The 12,347-nt window shown below is 53.9% G+C and overlaps 1 protein-coding gene across 2 annotated transcripts in view; it reads left to right on the top strand.

Annotated features, from left to right (window-relative positions):
• The window catches only part of TBC1D22A (TBC1 domain family member 22A), a 313,242-nt gene that overhangs the window by 167,197 nt on the left and 133,698 nt on the right, over nt 1-12,347 (top strand). The gene's annotated exons all lie outside the window — the stretch shown is intronic.

Here is a 12,347-nt window from a genome sequence, read left to right as displayed (position 1 = left end):
GCTAGCCAGACAGTCTGGGCAGTGTGTGTACGTGTGTGTGGATTTTGACAGACTTACCTGGATTGTTGTGATTTGGGCTGCTGAGTTTCTTGTGTGTTTCCTCAGGGTAACTGGGTGACTGGGCTGGTGGGCACACATCCCGAGCCTGCTGGGAGGCCTGGGCTCTGCCCCTGAGGGGTGCTCGTAGTGGGAGGCGCAGGTGTCTGAAACCCCAACAAGGAGAGCCCCGCTCCCGGGGGATGAGAACTCACCCCCTCCCCGCCCCCCTTCCCACGCCTCACGGCCCCCCCTGGGAACTCAGTGAATCCAAAATGGGTTTAAGCAACAGCCACAGAGGTACTTGTGGGAAAAAAGTCAAACTTCACCAGGACATAAAAAAGTGCAAATTATACCTCATTTTACTGAACTGTTTGTACCTTCCCAGTGAGCAGAGGTAGAAAGAAGGAACCGCTGATGAGAGATGGCGGGGTCCACAGTCTCGGGTGCCCTGGCTGTGGTATAAATTCCGAACGTTCCTTTAAAATATTTTACTAATATTTGTCGGGACCCTGAAAATGTTCTTACCTTCCCTTCACCTACCAGTTTCATTTGAGATGTTTATATTAAGCAAATGATTCTCAACGTGGATCAGACCCCTTATGCAAACACGATGCTCATGGCGGGGGGGCTTTCCTGATAATAGTGAAACGTTCCAGATGACGTCCAAAGCAGGGATGTGGTTAAGGAGACCGGTAGAGCACCAGGTCCTGACTGTTTACCAGCATCCTATAACATCCCAAAGAGTGTGTTATAAAGTGGAAAACCCTGGCTGCAAACGTCAGTATCCCTATATACACATTTATATTTACAGTGCAACCATAGCCATAGAAAAGCTGAGTGAAAAGTACGTGTAGAAGGAACTGGAATAAAATTAAACTCAGGTAGCCTGGAAGCGTTTTACACGATAGACTTGTGCCTAATTTCCCCCTTCATTTACAAGTTTGAGTTCTTCAAATTTTCTTCTGTGACTGTGGATTAAAATGATTGGTACCCGATCATCATATCCCCACCCCCACTCAGGATCTCGCACATGCCCTGGGCACCACCTGGCGTGCTCAGCGCCCCTCTCAGTGCCCACACTGGCCTCACGGTGTGCAAGGCCCGGGCAGGCCGGGAGTGCTCGGGCCGTGGCCATTGAGAGCCGTTCGGTCTCTGGCCAGGTTGCGGGTGCTGAGTGAAGGGCGCCCCCGTTCCTCGCCTCTGCCTCCCCAGTTCCCGGTGTGCTTCGGGGGAGTGGGAACCTCCCAGGGTGAAACCCAAGGGACCAGCCGTTGGGGGCCCCTTTGGGGACCTGTGCCTGCATTTGCTTTTCCTCTTTGATTCCAGCGTGCACAGGGCAGTGGCCGTGGTGGTGGCTCAGGTGGCTCTGGAGACCGTTCCCCAGGCCTAGGCCCTGCACTGGGCCGCCTGCAACACACCTTCTGTCTCTGGACGCTTCTTAGGGCAGGGATGGAGAGCAGGTGTGCTGTTTGCAAAATAAATGTCGGTCTCAAATAAGAAGAAGGAGAATTTAATTTGTTGGACATTTCTGCAGTCAGGCCTTTTGCAGACCTTCTGGGCACCCAGCGGCCCCAGTGGCCCCCCCAACTGCAGGGACCTGTAGCATTTGCTGCAGCCATGAGCCAGGAGGCCACCTGACCAGTGGGAAAGGAAGGACCCCATATTTTAAAGGAGTTCCGAGGGTTCTTTTCTTGGGAATGAATTTCTTATTATTGACAAGTCGGAGAGCCACACAGTTGATTATATAATTTTGAACAGAAGTTTGCTTCAAAAAATATTGAAAGGAGCCCATTTTGCTTTGATCTTGTGTTGTAATCCATGGACATAGAAAAGCTGTCTGTCCAGGTTGTGTTTTGAGCCTCATACTTTCTGTGATTAGATTCCATGCGGTTGGGTTAGTTACAATGCAAGCAGTTTTTAACTTCCTGTTCAGGGTCCATTTGCTGAAGGTAACAGAGGGAAGAATGGGTTGAAATGTAACAATTCTTGATTGATGGGTCATCAGGGGCATTGCCAGGGTGACTGAAAGGCTGGTTCCTGGCGAGGCCATGCCTGGTGAGTGAGCACAGACGGCCTTTTACGCAGACATGTTGGAACTGCTGCAGCGGCCGTGGCCACGGACCCCACTGCAGTCTGCGCGTGAGACCCTGATGTCGGGCACCAGCAAATGCCATGCCCCCTGTCGCCGTAAACTGCATCACAGTTGGGATGTCAGTAGCGTGAAAACATGAGCGGAATTTTGGAGTTGATGTGTCTGAATGATTTATTGAGGACCAGGAGTTGTCAATGAAAGCAAGCTGCTCATTTGCGAATGGCCCTGGCCAAAGTCACCTTGTTGGAACTGTCAGTGAAGGCTGGGTTGTCCATCAGGTCGGGCCGCAAACCCTTCTAATGAGCCAGAGCTTAAGGGCCTCCATCACCCCAGCAGCAAAGGTGCTCACAGTGTGACTTCCTGGGAGTGCACGTCTGGGCTTTCATTGTGTCATTAGTAGTAAAGTGGAAGAGCACCTTATTCATCCTGACCTGGGGGCCCGGGGGGGGCCTACCCGTTCTCACGGGGAGTTGGGCTTGCACCATGGAGCCCCGCTCCCCAGCCAGACCGCGAGCCGTGGCAGGGCAGGGCCCAGGGCCCAGGGCCCCCGTCTCAGCGCCTGGCTCACCATCTGGGCACAGCAGAGCTCTGTGGATGTTCATGGCCTCTAGCCTATTTTGTCAGATTATTTTTCAGAACCTGTTTATCCTTCTCTTAGTGGAACTTCTGTGTTTTGTGTGCTCCCTGTGGCTCCTGAGTCTGTTTCTCGTTACCTGTGTCAGCGGTGGGTATCTTAAACTTTGAAATGTGACCGATTTTATAGGTGAGCTCATTATATTTAGTTGAATTTATTCATAACTAGTGCTACTGATCATTTCTTTATGTTTTAAAAAATATATATTTATTTATTTATTTAGGCTGCGCTGGGTCTTAGTTGCCGCACGCAGGATCTTTAGTTGCGGCATGCAGGATCTTTAGTTGAGGCATGCATGTGCGATCTAGTTCCCCGACCAGGGATCGAACCTGGGCCCCCTGCATTAGGAGTGTGGAGTCTCACCCACTGGACAACCAGGGAAGTCCCCTTTTCTTTATGTTTTATTATTTTTTAATTATTATTATTATTTTTAAAATTTATTGATTTTATTTATTTATTTTTGGCTGCGTTGGGTCTTTGTTGCTGCGCGCAGGCTTTCTCTAGTTGTGGCGAGCAGGGACTACTCTTCATTGCGGTGCGTGGGCTTCTCATTGTGGCAGCTTCTCTTGTTGCGGAGCACGGGCTCTAGGCACGCGGGCTTCAGTAGTTGTGGCACGTGGGCTCAGTAGTTGTGGCTCACGGGCTCTAGAGCGCAGGCTCAGTAGTTGTGGTGCACGGGCTCAGTTGCTGTGCGGCATGTGGGATCTTCCCAGACCAGGGCTCAAACCCGTGTCCCCTGCATTGGCAGGCGGATTCTTAACCACTGCGCCACCAGGGAAGCTCTCTTTATGTTTTTAACTGACTTTTTCATAAGTAAACTTTTCAAGTATTTTCCTCATTTTTACCAGGCTGACTTACATATTTTTCTTGCTGGGAAATAGCTCTTCATAGATTGTTTGATATTACTCCTTGGCCTGTACTGTGTTGCAGACGTTTGTCCAATTTGTTTTACTTTCTCACTTTTTCACTTACAACCGTTTTACATTTGAATATAGTGACGCAGACCAGGTTCTCCTTCTGTCCTGGGCTTTTCCCTGGGAGGGTCTTTCTCTGAGCTGCGCACACACACGCAGAGTCGGGGTTCCATCATCAGCCTGGGGGAAGTGCCTCTACACGAACCTTCTGGGGCGACTTTCTGTCCCAGCGTAGCACCCCCGAGCTTTCCTCGCCCCCTTTCTGAATGCAGTTCACCAAGGCTTTTGGGAGCAAGCAGGGTCTTGTGTTGGTCAACCTTTCCTTTCATTTGGCTGCGTTAGTAATGGTGAGGGAGTGTTTTGCTGATTGATTTAAAGACCCGTTTATCCTTTGAGGAATTATTTTTGACTTAATTAGATAAAGGGAGTAAATCAATTGAATGAATTGATTTATGATCAATTTGCGTTTGGCAGATGAGCATGACTCCAGGAAGCTTATCCTCTGTATGAATGACAGCTGTCCGCCTTCTGAAAGATGAGTCTCTACAGAACCTGCTTCTGATTGGAAACACGGCATCAGAAAGGTCTTAACCAAAAGTCTTCCACTCCTTTCCTCATGAGGGAATACTGAGGGGCTTAAAGCCTTTAATTCAGTGAATAGATGTGAAAGCTTTCGTCCTGTGAGCCTGATGAGAGAGGGTCCAAGCTCCACTGCATCTCAGATGAGCACTGTGGGTTTAATGGTCTGTGTGCCCCTGGGGAAGGCCGTGTGTGTCCTGCTTATGACTCTGGGAGCGCGGAGAGGGCGGGAGCCCGTGAACCTGGGGCCCTGGTTTCCTGAGAGAGTGTGCCTGCGATTCTCAAAGGCGAGCTGCAGCCTTTCAAGGGGGCCTCAAGATCAGAGGGAACTTGGCCTTCTCAGAGCCCCCTGAGCTTCTGCGGAAAGGAGGCTGTTAGTGCAGGCTGTATGTGACATCGTTTGGAAGAATGCCTCCTTCAGTTTGAAGGAATTCTCCTTGGTTGACTTGTTGTTTGCATAGCCAGTAGTGGAGGCAAGTTAGACTTTATGTATAATCTTAAATTCAGCAATAGTTTGGATAGTTCCCTTAACCAGAGCCATTGGGTAGTCTTTCTCATTCTCCATAGCGTGCGTTGGCATAACTTTTACTGTGTCTAGGTCCAGTTGTTGATGCAGTTACTCCTCCCTCCTAGGCTGTCGGCTCTTTGGTGGCAGGCTGTTCATTCACTTGGCGGGTGTTTTTGGGGCGTCTGCTGTGTGTGGGTGGAGGGCCTGGGGACACGGAGGGCGGGGTGGGTATGGCCCTGCTCTCCAGGGGCTCTTACTGCAGTGGGGGGACAGAGCACACAGGTAAAGCAGTAGGGGGTGACACAGCTCGTGACACGCGCCGTGGAGGAAATGCCGCGGGGCGTTGCCGCCTCCTGGCCTGCCACCTGTCCTCTGCAGCAGGTGGTCCAGCGCCTGGCATTTCACGGTGTGGAGTTGATCTGTTCTCTGGCAGTGACTTTACCAGCGGGGGGACATGAGTGGTGCGGCCCAGGATCTCATGTGAGCCTCCGTGGCGGCTGAGGTGCACACGCTCTGTTTGGGAGCATCTCCCCCGCCTCTGGCCTTCTCTTCCTGTCCACAGTGCTGTCCGTCCGTCAGGTCCCTGCGCCCCCCCATCCCCCTGCGTGAGACGCCGATGCACAGGTGTCTCCACGGCTCCCCTTCCCGCTAAGGAAGTCCGGCTCTGGAGCCTGTCGCCGGGGCCACGGAATCAGGGTCCTCACCGCCTCTTGTGCAGACGCCCGTGCAGCTTCCCGGCTCTGCCTCCTGAGGCCCCTCCCTCACGTCACCGTCTTTCCCGTCACGTCACCGTGTGCTCTGTTCTGCGTCTTCCCAGGCCCAGTTGGGATGCCACGTCTCCCCTGCTCACGCCTCCCCGGGGGTCAGGGACTCTGTGCTCTTCTGAACCTGCTGTGTCTGCCCCTTGTCCCTGCTCACTCTCCAGTTGGCTGGTTCTTTGTTCACAGGCACGGCCATGTGAATTGCATCTCCCTGGACATAAGTCAGGTCAACAAATGTTATCAATAAATAAGGTCGATAAACAGAATGAGTGAGTCAGCGCATCCGTGGACGAGTGTATCGGCGCCCTCTCCCTCCAGACTCTGCGGGTGGTTCTTGGTTTCGTCTTCACCTGCCAACCATCCCCACATTTTCCTGCACGTACAAGTGCTCAGTACAAGTTAATAGAATCAATTGGTATTTCCACCAGTAGCGTTTCTGTTACCAAAAACTCCTACTCACAGAATTATGAAAAAAATCAAAGATCCCTTCAATTTAAAAGAATGTTATGAGATTAAAAATTTTTCTTTTGCCAAAAGGACATTATGAAAACAAGGGTCACTAAAGATACAGAAATTTCCGTTCACTCTTGGGCTCCTTACCCACACCACCACTGCCGTTTTCCCGTGTTGCCGAGAGGCCCTTTCCCCTGGGGATCAGATACCCGCGTTGTTTTAGGAAGAGACAAGTAGCTGCCCGGCCGCCCCGCTGTCCTGTTCCCGAGAGCGTGCCTTTCGCTTGGGGCTGCACATCTGTGAGACTGGAAGCCCCGATGGGGGGTGCGCTTGGGGTGGGGTGGGACGGAAACAGAGCCTGTTGCTGCTGAGAGGAGGTCGATCCGTGTCACTGGGGTCCCTCTCAGGGCCGGAGGTTGACAGTTGAGCGTGGCCCAGTGGTGCCGTCTTGCCTGACCAGGGGGCAGCGCGTGGTCCTTGCTTTGTCCTTGATCTGTTACCCTTGTCTGCTGACAGCCCATCCACCCACGTGTGCCCGGGGCTGTGGGCTGCTGGTCTTCAACTGCGTCACAGAATTGGGAATTCTGACAGGGTGTAGTCCGTGACCTTGCGTTGAACATTATGTATATTAGAATTAAACATTCCTCCTGCTCAGCCAGTCTGATCATAGCATTCGTTCTTTTTGCCGGGCTAAGGAGTTTCGTGAATTTACAGTCTTGAGTTGTGACACTTCTCTGGCCAAAGCAGGATTTTTCCCTACATTGGAGCCCAAATCTATGTAGTTAAGTGCTGGAGTCTCCATCACCAAAGTGTCAGGGTTTCAAATTTAAAACTCCCAAGTTGAGCGATGCAGCAGATTAGACAGTAGAACGGTTTCAGCTTGCTGATACAGAAGGGACTATTTTTGATTACCAGCTAAGCTTCTAATTACGTGAAGGGGTTTATCGCAGGGTGCGTGCCCAGTGGGTGATGGACGTAGTCGTAACAGCAGTGTTGGTCCCCTCCCTGCCCTCGCTGTTCCCCAGCAGGGCCGGCGTTCTTCCCCACACCTCGTGCTGAGTGAGGCCGCCCTCCAGCCCGCGCTGGCGATCCTGGAATCCCGTGATGGTCCCAGCGCTGTTTAAACTGAGCAATTTCCCCTTTCCAGTTAGCGAGGAGGCCGTGGGAATCCCGCCCCCAGCAGACGGAAAGCTGGGTGAGCTTGTGCGGCAGTCCCACGGGGGCGGGGACGGGGGGAGTGTTTCTTACGCACGAGGTCCTGCTTTTCTAGAGCTGTTGCCGTGCAGGGAGGTTAGGGACCAGGGCTCCTCCCTCCTCTCCACACGCAGTCAGAGGCCCCGGTGCCCGGCCCGGCCCGTCCAGAGCGGCGGCGACACCGAGGGGACCAGCACAGCCTCTGGGCTCTGCCCTTCCCGGCCCGCCCTCTGCCCGCAGGCCCCGTGTCTGTCGGGTGGACGTGTTCTCCTCAGCGGGCTGTTTTCAGATGAAATGGCCCCGGCACCAGAGGACGCGCCGTGGAAACTCAGAAGCGACACTTGGTCCGTCCGTCCGTCGATGGTGGCGGTGTCCCGACTGCCTGGTGGGCATCCTCGTCATCACAGTGTCCTAGCGTTTTGCACTCATCAGCCTGCCTGTTCCTTTATCCACTGATGCTCTCTATCTCCTGGACGTGGAAACACGGGCAGGACATTTCTGCTCTCTATTTGCCTAAGACAGGTTTTGGGATATTTCACAGCAGCAATTATATCCCTGTGTGGTTTTCTCCTGACCAGGCTGAGTACCTTCCATTCTTTTTAAATTTATTTATTTATTTTTATTTTTGGCTGTGTTGGGTCTTCGTTTCTGTGCGAGGGTTTTCTCTAGTTGTGGCAAGCGGGGGCCACTCTTCATCGCGGTGCGCGGGCCTCTCACTATCGCGGCCTCTCGTTGCAGAGCACAGGCTCCAGATGCGCAGGCTCAGTAATTGTGGCTCAGGGGCCCAGTTGCTCCGCGGCATGTGGGATCTTCCCGGACCAGGGCTCGAACCCGTGTCCCCTGCATTGGCAGGCAGATTCTCAACCACTGCGTCACCAGGGAAGCCCCTTCCATTCTTTTAATAGTTTCCTGTATCTGCCCATCTACCCACCTGCCCACCTGCCCAGTCTGGCAGAGGCTGGCTAGCACTGGCCCCACCCACTGAATGCCAGCGGGTCCCCTCACTCTAATCATTCCGACCCCCAAACACCCTGCAAGCTTCTCAAACCATTTACAGTACCACCACCGTTGGGCACTTTTTCTCTAGGGTTATTTACCTGTGGAAAAGACAGACTTTAGTTAAACTATCCCAATGGCTTAACCAACATTTTTTCCCCTATTGCTAAAATAACTGCATTGTGAAGACGGATGTTCTCTTTTTACCCTGTACCTTTCTGTAGAGAATAAAGAGTGATAGCTTCCTACCCCACCAGCCACACCCCGGGGCATCCGCGGTGCTCCGCGGCGTCCCTCTGAGCAGTGTTCTCTGTGTGCTCGTCTACACAGATGTGCAGCGGTGGAGTTTTCCTTATACATGGAGTTGTTGGTAAAGATGGGATTGTTTTACAAATTGCTTTTTAAACAATCATATGGCAGGACAGCATTTTCAAAGAATTTATTTAAATCATCCCCTAAAGCTTTTCTATGATCTAAGAAGACAAGTGAGATTATTTTTAATTAAATGTCTGCTCTTACGTCCTGTGCCTTTATATTTGGTTGTGGTCCACTTGGGACTCCTGATCTGCTGGCTGGGGCTGTGGCGGTCAGCGCCTTTTCTGCCTCCCCCAGGTGCCCCTTGGGTTAGCCTGTGCACTTGTCGTCCTCCCTGGCACTCTAGGGCTCTCTGGGGTCACCTTCCTCAACGTGGTGTCCCCGGGGTACAGGGCCTGGCCCCTGAAGGGAGGTGTCGTGGATAACGTGGGGAGGAGGGCTGGGTGCAGTGTTACTCGTGCCAGCGTTACTGTTTGTTTGTGATTAGAAGATAAACGCAAGACAGAGAATCTAGTCCGGTTTTTGATGAAACAGTTTGGTTTACATTCCGTTATTTTAAATAACGTTTAAATGTTGCCATGGTGAGTCCCCAGCGGTCCTGGCTCCCAGCCCTGCAGGGTGGGGAGGGGGGAGGCTGTGTGGGCCCTGCCCCGCCCTGTGGGGCCCTGTGCTGCGCCCCCCTCCCACGTGGAACATCTTCACGGGTTGTGTCAGAATAGGCCAACCCCCCAGGTCCCAGGGGCGCTGCAGAGCCACTGCCCCGGCCACAGCCACAGCCACGTTGTTATTTAGGCCTCACCTCCGTCTGCTGCTGGCCTGGATCTGTCTGCTCTCCTGTACCTGTCAATTGATCATTTTTCCCTTTGGGTCATGTTTCTTCCTTTGAACCCTGGGATGGCCCGGGAAGCCTCACTTCTGTGGGTCTCTCTCAGTGGTCTTGGCTGACGGCCTTTCTTCCGGCCTCTCCGCTGTCACTGAGTGCCACCTGGCGTGGGCTCCATGGCCGCCGGCCTGTGCAGAGTGGGGCGGCTCCGTGTTCGGGTTTCCTCGCCTCCTGGTCGCCCCCCACCCCGACCCCGCGCTGTCCCAGGCAGTGAGTGAGCTCTGGTGGCAGGTGTGCACCCTTGGGTCAGATGGTCTTGACCCCGAGAGCTCGTCCCTGCCCCGTGGTGTGGGCTCTCTGGGGGGTTAGTAGCTTAGCCTCTATCAGACCGAGCCTGTACCACACCTGCCCTTTTGTTTGTGGTTTGGTCCAGCTGGGCCCCCTCGGAACCACCAGTGCCCCGTTTCCTGTGCCCCCCGCCAGGGGCAGTCACCGTGTTTCCTGCTCTTGGGCCCGTCCCTCGGCTCTGACGGTGCTGCTCTCTGTGCTCCTCTAAAAAAAACACGGTGGGTATTTATCTCATTCTGACGATAAGGGTCATTCCGATTCTCTCGGCTTTTCGAAGACAGATTAGCATAGGGGCTCTCTGAGTTAAATGCCATTACTTCGTTACATCCAAGAGTACCAAATGGCCCATTGTGAGAAATGACACCGATATTTCCTGGGATAAAATAATAAGCCAGCTGAACAGACGAAGAAAACTCACCCAGGCTCCTGCCCACACCCCGCGGCAGCTCGCACCCTGCGGACCCGGGCTGAGGCAGCCCCGCTGCTCGTGACCCAGGAGAGGAGCCTGAGGTCTGGGAGGGCTTTAGTCCCCTGCTTGCCTTTTCTTATAGCTGAGGAAGTATCTCAGTGCTTTGAAGGCCCTTGAAAGAGAGTGCGTGGATGGAAGACCTCCAGAGGAGCCCTCTGATTATTGTTGACTCGGTTCCCTGAGAACGGAAAATAAATCCAGCTCTGCTCTAGTTTGGGGGCGATGCTGAACCGATTTTCCCAACGAGGAGGTCTCCGCCCCGACCAGGTGACTTGCACTCCTGTCTGCGAACTTGATCTTGCAGCAGGAAGGGTGTCGTGACGGGCGGGACCCGGTGCTGGGCGGCCCTTACAGCGCAGGGCAATGAACCCCAGGGAGACGTGGTTTCCCCATCTGTGAACTGGCGGCGATGACACCTCCCGCCTCGGCTGCTACGAGAAATTCCGGAGCCAGGCCATCTGCAGAATCAGGTGGGCCTCCATCCCAGGGTGTGCTCAGGGCGTGTGGGCGTAGGGTGCCTCCTGGGACCGCAGAGTTCCGAGGCCGGGCGCCTTGCTGGGCCAGCCCGGCGGGCAGAGCGGTGCCCAGTGCAGGAGGGAGGCCCCCAGCCCCGGAGGGGCGCAGCTGGGCTGGTGCAGGTTCACGGGTGCACTTGGGCAGAGGGGATATCAGGGCTGGCCCCGGTGCACTCTTCATCCCAGTCCCATGTCACAGGGAAGGGGACAGGGCCGCCTGGGTCTGCCTGCCAGGGCCTTGGCTGAGCACACAGCCTGGGTCCGAGTAACCCACCCCTCCCCCATCACCCGGCTGACTGTCTGGTACCTAAATGTTTCCGTTTTCCATTTTTAAGTTGTTTTCCCCTTTAACCCACCAGCTTCTTGGGGGCGTTTGTTCCTCCTCATCTCTGTGCCCAAGGGTCCGGAGTTTAGGGACCCAGGGAGGGCCTGCTGCCTCTCGTCACTTTGCCCCGACGTGGGGATGACCCAGTGACCACCGAGGGGCGGGGGATAAACACAGTGTGGCCCATCCATACAGTGGAAAGTTATTATACCATAAAAAGGAGGGAAGCACTGTCACAGGCTATGACACGGTGACCCTTGGAAACATCGTGCTCAGTGAGAGAAGCCAGACACGAAAGGCCACGTGTCTTGTGATTCCAGTGAGATGAGATGTCCACACAGGCATGTCCATGGGGGCAGGACGCAGACTGGTGGCTGCTGGGGGCTGGGAGGGGCAGGGGCAATGGGGAGTGACTGCTAATGAGGTCAGGGTTTGTTTGGGGTGATGAAAATGTTCTGGAATTAGATCGTGGTGATGGTTACCCAACCCTGTGAATATACTAAAGCCCACTGAATGGTACACTTTAAAAGGGTGAGTTTTACGGTACGTGCATTGTATCTCAATAAAATAACCCTCCAAACCAAACCAAACCAGCAAAAACTCGTTGAGTGAATGAGGGAGCAGATGAAGGAAGGCAGGTAAGAGTGCTGTTTTCCTTTGCCCAGAAGGACAGACGTGCTTCCAGGGAGACGCGGTGATCAGGAGTTGGATCTGCTTTGTGGTCTACACGGCCGTGAGGCTGTGCCCGGTTGGATGTGTGTCCGGGGCCGTGGCCTCCTGTCTGGGCTCCTGAGGCCCCCCACAGAGGCCTCAGTTGGTTGGTTCCCCCACAGGGTGCTGGCCTGGAAGGACCCCCCCTGTTTTTACTTTCTGATTTCCGCTGTGAACAGAGGACGGAGTGGGAGGGTGTTCCCGGGCCGCTCTCCCAGCCCAGCACCTGGTGGGAGTCAGGCCGTGTCGGGCTGCTGCTGGGGAGGCGATCGAAGCCCGGGTGTGAGGTGTGCGCAGGTGTGGAGGGCTGGCCTGCTCTGTGGGAGCGGTTACGAGCCCGGGCTCCGGGACGGATGGCGGGTCCATACCCTGACCCCACTCCTTACCAGGCCGCCACCGGGCCGGCTCGTTGTTCCTCTGTACCCCATTTCCCAAGGGGTGCAACGGTGGCTGCAATAGAGTTTATGCATTTAAAACATGAAGAAGAGTGCCTGGCATCTGATAACCACTCAGTAAATGTTAGCAGTTATCATTGTTATGATTATTGTCATTTTTACCCGCTTAAAACTTTCTAAATATATTCCGGGCTGAAATGTTTCTTTTCGTAAAGAACATTTTCCTTGCAAAGTTGCCATGCACCTTTGCAAAATACAACAAAAGTAAATAAAATT

This window comes from Eubalaena glacialis, chromosome 11 (genome assembly GCF_028564815.1).
Source record: "Eubalaena glacialis isolate mEubGla1 chromosome 11, mEubGla1.1.hap2.+ XY, whole genome shotgun sequence".
NCBI classification, from domain to species: domain Eukaryota; kingdom Metazoa; phylum Chordata; class Mammalia; order Artiodactyla; family Balaenidae; genus Eubalaena; species Eubalaena glacialis.
This window is presented reverse-complemented; position numbering and strand designations above follow the sequence as displayed.